Below are 10,796 nucleotides of genomic sequence, written 5' to 3' on the forward strand. Positions count from 1 at the left end.
AAAGCCGAAGCGTTGAGTTGGAGTCGGTTGTGTGTCACGTGTGTGGGTCTTGTGCTCATGGCAGACAGCTGTAGTGTGTGAGTGGGAAAACAGTCAGGAAGCTGGTGGGTTGAATTAGTTCGATAATGATGATACGTTTTGAATATGGTTTGTTTAGAAACATTTTTAATGTGAATTTAAAGGGGTATTGTTCTCTAATGAGTGGAAGACTATGGTCTTCGCTCCACCATTAGCGGCCGTGCCTTCAGCTGCTTAAGCCCTAAGCTCTGGAATTCCCTCCCTAAACCTCTCCACCTCTCTACCTCCTCCTTTAAGACACTCCTTAAAACCTACCTCTTTGACCAAGTTTTTGGTCACCTTATCTTCTTATGTGGCTCGGTGTCAAATTTTGTTTGATAATGCTTCTGTGAAGTGTCTTGGGATATTTTACTATGTTAGAGGTGTTATATAAATGCAAGTTGTTGTCTTATTCTGTGCGATTACTGCTTCTGTATTCCAGGCCTGGAACACCTCCTGCTTGTTGGCATAAACTAGTACTGGAGTGGAATTTGCTAACATTGAATTGCCCAGTGACTAGTAGTTGGCTGCCAGTTGGGACAGGTTCATGAAGCTCTACCAAGTCTCAACCATTTGATTTAAATATGTAACCTACCTTGATGTATGGCAGTGTGGGAAAAAAATATATAGCTCCATGTGTTTAAACAGTTTGTGTTGTGGCTCACTCTAGTTTGGTCATAAACCTCTAAATGGTCTAAGAATACCAATGGTCAATGGTTGCCGACTCTGGATGGATATATTCCTGGAGTTTGTTCATGTAATATTTGATCACATGGTGCTTGCCTGTAGTTTGCAAATGTTGTTACACTTACCATTACAACAGTTGGGTCACCTGTAATTGAGTATCTTTGCTTGCGCTTTTGTGCCAGTAGCTGTCGCGAAAGAAATTCAGAAAATCGGGAGGCTGCCTTTGTGCAGTTAAAGGAAGTATGATGGCATAAACCACGTTCACAAACCTCTATTTTTCCCAGGTTTCTAGCAGCACTGCCCTGGAGATTCGTCTTCCATTCCTGGAGACTCCCAGAAAATCCAGAAGAATTGGTAACCCAGATGCAACCACTAGCTCTCCCCAAAAAATATAATTGCTTCTAGCAAGGAAATAATCCCTAATCAAGGGATATCGCTCAGCCTCTCAAGCATAGCTCTCCATAAAACTGGTGTGTACGGTTAGAGGTAGTATCAACAGCTTCTACACAAAAAAACCAATTTTTTTTGAAGATGTTACAGACATAATGGATATTGAAAATGCAGTTAATACTATACTTGGATTTCAAAAATCTTTTAGCAAGGTTCCATATTGATGATTAACAGCTAAAATAAGGAGTCACACATGAGCGGTTAAAATGTGGTGCTAGATCAATATTTGGTTTAAAAACGGGAAACTGAGGGTATAAGTAGCGTATCCCAGTGATCAGTTTCAGGATCCTTCCATTTTTAATATAGACCAGGGGCAAGGACAATCATATTGTAAGCAAAATCTCCAAGTCTGCTGTTGATACTGAAACAGGAGGCAGACCAAAAGTAACCCCAGTCGAGTGAAGTATTCCACCAGACAGTCAGTGTCATTGCTGTTATCTTTAACACTCCAGTCTGCAAAATGGGCATATCCATTTCTATATGCTAGGCTAAATTATAGTTTGTATCATGCTGTTAAGAGTCAGCAAAGCATGTAAGCCAGGCAATTCACCCAGGAAGAGAGGAAAGGGGAAAAAAAAAGGACAGTTCTCCCAAATGCTCTTGCATAACTTCAGCGAGCAACTTTAAAAAAGCACGGCCAGAAATTGGGTACACTGCATTACCTAGCCTTTTGGCTATGGATGGCTGCATAGTATGGGGGGAAATTTAAATAATTATTTTTCTGGGATGGGAATTCAAATGAAATTATCTGGGTCTTGTGTTTGAGGTAAACACAGAACAGATTGATGTTTGAGACTTATCTCTCCCAATTCCAGTCTTGCTGTCTTTACAGCTTCAATATTGTTAGTTGTAAACAATTTTACAACACCAAGTTATAGTCCAGCAATTTTATTTTAAATTCACAAGCTTTCGGAGGCTTCCTCCTTTGTCAGGTGAACGATGTGAAAAAATCACCTGACGAAGGAGGAAGCCTCCGAAAGCTTGTGAATTTAAAATAAAATTGCTGGACTATAACTTGGTGTTGTAAAATTGTTTACAATTGTCAACCCCAGTCCATCACCGGCATCTCCACATCATCAATATTGTTAGGAGTAGGTTGCAGAATCCTGGTTGGAGTGAGGGTCAGAGCAAGGAGAAATATCACAATCCATTCAGATAAGCCAGTATTTCATTACATTCTATTAATCTCAAATTTCAAAAGATCAAATAAATCCTAGCGTTTAAATCTTTTAAGTTAGTTGCATAGAAGTCTGGACTAAAATGTTTTGTTAAAGCTTGTGCTTTTTTCATTATATGAAATTGCAGCCACATTCACATTTGATAGTCATTGTCTGTACACCAAAATGTAAAAAAAAGTCTAACAGGAGCAGAGAAAGGTTTGACCAATATTGTTATTCTGCATAACAGCAGTGTAATGCAGCACTGCCACCCTCCAGAGGATTCAAAGCGTATGTATGTATAAGCTACCAGAAAAGAATCCATTACACATAAATATGCTCTCCTGAGTCTGTATCGGGTCTTTGTATTTTCACTGTCTAATCTAATTGTATGTTCAGTGATTTGGAAACTGTGGAGGCTAGTTATGTAAACGATCATAATCTGGGTTCTGAAAATAGAGCTTTGGAGGGAGAATGCATAGCAAACAGTTATTTTAGTATAATTGTTAGAATATTTTGCCCACAAGAGGACACTTCGAGTATCCTTATGTGGGTTTGAATATATGCAACACAGCACCGCATCTGAACATCTTTAGTTTCCCTGCTCAGAACATCTCATTTCTGGTAATGTGCTCATGTCACCAGGTGTAGAAAAATAAAAATTAATATAATTCAGCAATAAAGAGAAAAATAGGTTATGTAATATAAAGGTGAATATGTGCACTTTTTAAAAACTGATTGCAACAATGCTCTAATTATTCCACATATCCTTAGAAGCATTTCAGCACCAAATATTGTAATGGGAAATTGTACCTATTCTGCAGAATTTAAGTTGGAACTTAATTTAAAAATGGTGACTGGCCCCCTAGAATCAAGTTAGCTAGAACTTTTAAAAGGAACAACAGATAGATCCTTCAAAAATAAACTAAGGATGGTTTGTGAAAGAGAAATGCTATCATAATTTTAAACAAGAACTAAAGCATAGTCTTGCTAAAGGAAATTAATTAGCATTAATTGTTCTAACTATAAGAGAGAGTGCAGTGAAAAGATTGGCCATGGTACAGTTAGGACAGCAGCCAACTTTGAGCACAGTGGAGTGTCTGCTGTAGGAAAATATGATGCATTTGATTGGCTTTTATTGCATGACTTAGATTAGAACGCACAATGCTGCATGTTCAGAAAGGATAAGATGGTCAGTAAAAAGTGGGGTAATTGTTGGGAAATTTATACCACTTCAGTCTGATGAGTTCCCATGAGCTGACAAACTGTAAAGTAGCTAAGTAGGGTTGTTACCAATTCATCTTCTTATTAAGGTTCAAGATGTTGCTTTGTGTTACAAGGGCAATAAGCAAAGCTATCAAACAGCATATGCAAAGCCCAAAACAGATACCAATCAATATACTGGAGATGGTCATGCAAAAGATCTAAAAGCAAGAACACTAATATGAATGAATAAGCTTCAAGATTTGTTTAAGATGCAAAATTTTTGCAATACTACATTTTTTTTTTTGTTCTGTTCAGAATGTGAAGGCAGACTTAGTCCACAGAAAAGGGACCTCATTCTTTTATTTGTGGTTAATGTACTACACTGCTTATCACAATATACTTGGGTACGGTAGCATACTGGTTATTTTACTGGACCAGAGGCCTGGACTAATAGTCCAGAGAACGTGAGTTCAAATCCCACCATGGCAGTTTGAGAATTTGAATTCAGTTTAAAACAAAATCTGGAAATAAAAAGTTGGTATCGCTAAAAGTGACCACGAAGTTGTCAGATTGTTATAAAAATCCAACTGGTTCACTAACGTCCTTTAGGGATGGAAACTGCCATCCTTACCCAGTCTGGCTTATTTGTGACTCTAGTTCCATACCAATCTGGTTGACTTAACTACCCTCTGAAGTGGCCTGGCAAGCCACTCAGTTGTATCTCGCTCTCCGGTTGGAGAAGGTTCGCCACCACCGTCTCAAGGCAGCTAGGGATGGGAAATATATGCTGTCCTAGGTGTCCCACATCTCGTGAATGAATTTTTAAAAACATAATTGAATCTACACTATCTTTTACTTGGAGGTAAATTGGAAGAATTAAAGAATATTGAAAGTTCAGAGAGAAATAACGGGCCGGATCTTGCTGGAAAAATAACATGTTAACAATTCACGCTGTTATTAATACGCAAATTGGCCAGCAAGTTCAGAGGATTAAGAGATACGCTGTGAGTTGTGCATCTCCAGAATTTGCTGGTTGATTTACTGCTATGCCGTTTGCTTTGCACAAACAGAATCTCACCCTTAACCTACCCGTTATTTTTAAGAACTTGCTGGATTTGCACATTAATTGCCCATTAAACTCACCACAGAAAGTTTAGTCTGGTAATTAAGAGCGTAAATATCCTTTTAACTATGTGATAATTGTTCCTTCAATGCCAATCAACCTCTCTGGCCCAGAAAGGGAACAATTTAAACTCTAGAGTCTCATTCCTTCAGGTGGTAAATTGTTCTTAGAGATTTAAAAAAGGCCAGTTTTAAGTTTTGTTTCTTACTTTTCCTTTCTGTCCCTTTTTTTCTCTCCCTCTTAATCCAGTCTTTCTTTCCCTCTCTTTATTTCTCTTTCTGTACCTGATTTGGCTCGAATTCACCCTCCTTTTCCGTCATTCCTTGTTTCTTTCTCAATCCTTAAATCTCATTGGTTAAGGAGATACACTGTTGGTCCCACTGTTCACACAGGTCGCAGATGTTCCATTGCCCTGGCCACGCCGTTATCAGCTCACACTTCCAGCAAGTTAGGGCGCAAAAAAATTTTGAGCTGAAGGGTGCAGGAAAAGTCTAACTAGTGAGATGCCCCGCTCCAGTAAGGTCCAGCCCGTTGTTTTCAATCAACCACCATGAACTGTTCAAAGAAGATAACTGGGAAAAAAAATTGCAGGCTAGTCAAATTTGTTTCTAACCGTTAAGCCTACATCAGAGAAACTGCAGAGGTTTAAAAAGTAATTTGGGAGCTTATGATGATTGTCTGGTTCTCCAGTTTGCGGCTGCTTGTTTCAGTATCTCCAACCATGATTTGTGGCCATAAAATTGTATTGTTCTGGTTGCCTATGGCAAGAACAGCTGAAATTTCAAATTGATAGATTTAGGAATGTTCGAGAGAGGAGTCCAAAATAACTTCAATTCCATTAGTGGGGAGATTGGTTAAACATTTGTGGACACCAACAGCCTGCAAGATGAGTTTTGTCTATATGGGAACTATTGTTGAGCAAAGAGCCATTTTGCCCATTTTCTCACAATTTGTTGATGTTGGTTCAGAGAATGCTGCTGCTGCCTGTGTCCTTCAGCATAATAAAAGAGCCGCCTTGAGCATACAAGAAAATTGTGTGACTTTGATTCCAAACAATCTGCCAGAAGATGGCTTAATGAGAATGAGACCAAAAACCCAAACTTCATGAAACAATGACTGGAAACACAATGATAGAGATTGATGTTCTGAAATTCATGTGGATACTGAAGATATGTGAACAATGTATTGAATCCTGTGTTAAGCTGTAAATCGTTGCACCATTGTTAATTTGGATGAGTGGACTAGCACCCATACAAACTTGGTTTTATACTTTTAATATGTACAGTGAATATATATTGACTTGTAAAAAGTATTTTATATTACGCTAGACTCCTTGTGACTGACATTTCATGCCTAACATTAATTAAAATGTGCAGTAGACTCTTCAAAGAAATGTCCCTTTTGGTTATTTATTCCACCCTGACATTCCTTTTATCTTATGAGTGTGTGGTTGGTATTTACATTACATTTAAATTTATCTATTTGGTATTTCAGTAATTATTTCAAAGCAAATGATTCTTTGTTTGAGTCTGCCTGGCCATCACTTTCCACTGCCTTTGGTTAACTATTAGGAGGCATGAGATACTCTTCATGGCTTCAATTTTCCCTTCCTCTGGCTTCAATTCTCCTTTCCCCTGCAGGGAGTCAGTGCAACTTCTGTTCAGCGTTCAGATTGGGAATTGAGAAGGACAGACAACTCCACCTCACTGAGCATTATCCTCCCATCACTCATCGCTACTGCACTGCCATGTGCTCCCTACCTTATACCTAAATATAATTAATAAAAGTGTTGCAAATTAAATTTTACTTCTCAATTATTTCTAAAAGGTATCAAAAGTAAAATGGAATTTGCTATCATTTTTCTGATTCCCAAAATTATATGCCTACAATTTCCTAACTATTCTCAGTAATTTGCCCCTTTAACTTTGCTTAATGCAACACATTGTTTCCTTACAATTCTCCTATTTACAGACAATTTTGCAGTTATAGAATGAAAGAAAAGTATGTATTTTAAAAATAGAGAACATCAGAATTCAAAGTTTAAAAATATCTAGAAACAGTGATCAAAAATAATCAAAGCTCTAATTGTACTAAGTAACATCAAAATATAATCTTTAATATTTAGTGGCGATTTCAGAATAGTTCTTCTCTAGCTGTCATAATGGGTTCTCCCTGTTGGAAGAATAGAAATTGGCAAATAATTGAGTGACTTACAATGCAATCTGATCTTATACATATAGTAAAGCAGTACTCTAGGTGTAGGATGAAGACAACTTCAATATAAATAACAAACATTACGTAGTTTTGCTATCTCAATTTTGCTGCATGAAAATGCTGTACATAATTAAAAACACAGATGATTGAAGTGCAAATAAAAAGTTTTCATTGTGTGGCAGTGTAAACAATTTATACTCTTGATTAGCTATTCTAGTGAAAAAGATTAAGCCAATTTTTGAGTTGGCAGTGAACTTAATACCCCAATAACACATGGTATAATGGCCACCACCTGGACACTATGGCATGATGCTACTGTGGCTGGTTTATTTAAATCAGGTGTGTGTTGGTGTTAATGCAAAATATCAGGAACAAATAAACATTAAGTTTCAAAATTGTCTCCAGACCAATTAGACTCAGTCATTACTGCTGCTCCAAATTTTTTTAACAAAAATAAAATAGCTAGAGCTTTGTTAGCAGAGCATGACTCCAGCTGTGTATTCCCTACAATAGAGACTTTTATTTGAAAAGAAATCTCCAGCCCAAATTTACTGTTTGGGGGGGGGGGGGGAGGGTGGCAGATGTCTGATGTCTGAATTTAATTGCTAATGGGAGATGTAATTTAGACTTGATGCCTAATTCCTACGAATGGGAAATTCAAATATTGATTACTCTGACCAACCAGTGGAAAGTATCCCAGGGAGAGATCTAGACTAATTTATTATGGCATGATGGCCCTGTGTCTGCTCAAGAGAAATTGGCCTGATTGTCCTGTAAAACTAGGTTAACCCAGTTTAAGTGGTTAGATATTAATATATATGACTTTGTTGCACTCTTGCATGATATGAAATATATCAATGTGATTAACACCGTAGCTGTATTTTTTTTCCATCTTCAACACAGTGGCCCAGAATTTGCTAGTGTGGGGCATGTCCCATCAGTTAGACATTTTCCCTCACCCTTCAGCTCGAAAATCTTTAGCGTGCAAGTTGCTGGAAGTGCGAGCTTATAACAGCACGGCAAGGGCAATGGAGCATCTGGAACCCTGGTGAACAACGGGACCAGCTGTCTATCTCCTTAACCAATGAGATTTAAGGATTGAGAAAGAAACAGAGGAATGACGCAGAAGGAAATAGGGCGAATTAGAGTCAAATCAAGTATAGAAAGAGAAATAAAGAGAGGGAAAGAAAGATTGCATTAAGGAGAGAGAAAAGGGCAACAGGAAAAGTAAGAAAAAATGTAAAATTTTTCATTTAAAAAATCTCTAACAACAATTTACTACCTGTAGGAATGAGATTCCACAGTTTAAATTGTTCCCTTTCTGGGCCGGAGAGGTTGAGTGGCATTGCAGGAACATAAATCTTGTCATTAAATAGGCACTTATGCTGTTAAATACCAGCCCTAACTTTCTGTGGTGAGTTTAATTAATGTGCAAATGCAGCAATTTCCTCAAACTAAATGGGGTGGTGGCGGGCAAGCTGCCGTTTTTGCGAGGCTGACATGGATCGGGGCAAATTGCCTAGCAACTTGTGGCAATTCGCAATTCATGGGGTATCTCTCCCTTGCCACATGTTGCTGGATGATTTACTCATTAATAACGCCATGCGCATTAAACTCGCTGTTATTTTGGTAGCAATTTCTGGCCCAATGTTTGAAAATAAAGCCGCACAAAAACGGAAAGCCACTGCTTGACAACACTGCAGCTGTTAGATACTCACCCTTACATTTTGCTGTAGCCTTGAACAAGTGTCAAGTAAGAATGGCTCTCCAAAATATCTCCATAAATAGTAAACTTCTTTATTCTCTTATTATGTTACCAGTTTCAAAAATAATAATCCACGGTACCTACTGATTTGTTGGATCTTTAACAAAACTGGTTCTCTAAACAGTAAAAGTATTAGACCACTATACATTTTCATCCAGAAAGAGACTGCAAACCCCCCATGCACCTGAGTCACTCAGCTCCATAACGGTAACTAGTCAGCACCTGTACTGTGTAGAATCTTCATCGTCATATCACACACAGTCTGCTCAGGTTTACACTGAAATGAAAACCAAAAATCCCAAAAAAACCAATTCAAACCACATAATTAAAAGTTCAGTTTTATAACTAGAAACCTTGATGGGGGGAGGTGTTAATAGGTTTCCCGTTGTCCTCACAAGTTTGGGTTCATTTTTTTTTCTTCTAGATATTTTTGACCCTGTGTGTCAAACTACTTTGGTTGCTCATCTCTAGCTTCCTACTCCCTTGAGGGTGTTTTGCCTGCGCTAATATTTCAGTAAAATATTGTAATGTGTTCGTACTTCCTTGGGATTCTTCATAGTCTTTGAAACTAGCAAAGTAACGTTACATTTGTCCCCATTTTGGGCCTTAACTGCCAAACAAGTTTATTAAACTGGAATAGAACAAGTGAACAGTAGCAGACCTACATTACTCATTTGCAATTTAACACTAGTGACTTGAGAACAACATCGCCCTGCACTTAAAAAGTAGCCTCTATAGATCAATTTTAATTCTTTCTTTTGTGAAACGAATACTTTAGGTCTACTGTAGTACCTAATTGGATAAGAATTAATCCTCATCCATTATGAAAATTAGCTTTTGTGATATTAAAACTTACATTAGCCAGGAGAATATTTGTACATCTTTATTTGACAAATATGTATCCATAGCTGTAAGGGAAAATTTATTAGCAAAAAGCAATTAAATAATTTAACGTTGCACTTATTTTTCCCAGAACAAATCACTGGCTTCAGTAGTGAGATGGTTCAACAATATATTATGTCAAGACTAATAGCATAAGAGGTGTGAAAGCCCTATATGGTTTGGCAACTAAAATTTAATTTTGAATTGATCAATAACTTATGTTAAAAACATAACAGAAGCCTAAAAGATTGGATTTGCTTTTAGAAGAGTAGGGCGCTTTAAATAAATACAGAAAATGCTGGAGGCACACAGGATTTATCAGCATCTGAAAAGAAATAATATGGCTGAGACATCTCTTTAGAGATGTGTACTTTAATTTGGCATTGGAGATAGAATTGCTTAAAATTCCAGTAGTAAAACATATCAAATAAAAATAATTAAATTACATTAAAACAAAGTTGCACTTTTTCTACCCTGCCAAGGCTGCCATTTTGCATATGGGTAGGCAGCACATTCTATTGTGTCATTCAGGGTAAACACCTTGGGCTTCATTTTAGCACCCGCTATCGGGTGCGTTCCTGGCGGGGGGTCTCCCAAAATCGGGGAATCCCGGAGCAGGTCGGGAGCGCGGCTCCAACCTGCCCACTTCCAGGTTCCCCACAGATGCGCCGACGTGCGCGCGCAGCCCCTGCATATGGGACTCCCGCAGGCAATTAAAGCCAGCGGGATGCCACTTAAGACTATTTACATTGCTATTTCAGGTCATTAACAGACCTGATTAAGGGAATATGTCAAGAGGGGTGGGATTTTAGAGACAACTGGGACTGTTTCCCGTACTGGGGAAAACACTCCCAGTTGAAATGGACGTGTTGCAGCTTTCAGCCTGTGGCAGCTGCAAAGGTCCATTTGACAGGTTGGGGCGGGGGGGACACCCTCACTCATTGCAGGAGGCCACTCTGTTACTTGGGACAAAGTTTGGCCTCCACCACCCTCCTCCTGACAAGAAAATTCACCAACTTGCACACTTACCCCGGGGTCCAGAGACATGTACCTACCTTGCGGACCCCCTCAGATGTACATCTTCCGGATGGGGGCCGCCGTAGCTGCAGTCATGACCTCCTCGGAGGGCGAACAGCCTCGCCAGCCACGCCGTCCACCTCTGACACGTGGAGCTCCAAAACAGAGTGCTGTGACACATCCACCTGCACAGCAGGAGGGAGGCAACCACAGAGAGAGATGCATCGCAGAGGGCACT

The 10,796-nt window shown here is 38.8% G+C and overlaps 1 long non-coding RNA gene across 1 annotated transcript; it reads left to right on the forward strand.

Moving 5' to 3' along the window:
• The first annotated feature begins 16 nt into the window (after positions 1 to 16).
• LOC137326447 (uncharacterized) lies at positions 17 to 6,058 on the forward strand. Its single transcript, XR_010964197.1, has 3 exons — positions 17 to 104; positions 1,029 to 1,214; positions 5,649 to 6,058. It is a non-coding gene; the product is annotated as an uncharacterized lncRNA (long non-coding RNA).
• Positions 6,059 to 10,796: the final 4,738 nt, after the last annotated feature.

The sequence above is a fragment of the Heptranchias perlo genome, chromosome 10 (assembly GCF_035084215.1).
Source record: "Heptranchias perlo isolate sHepPer1 chromosome 10, sHepPer1.hap1, whole genome shotgun sequence".
NCBI classification, from domain to species: Eukaryota; Metazoa; Chordata; class Chondrichthyes; order Hexanchiformes; family Hexanchidae; genus Heptranchias; species Heptranchias perlo.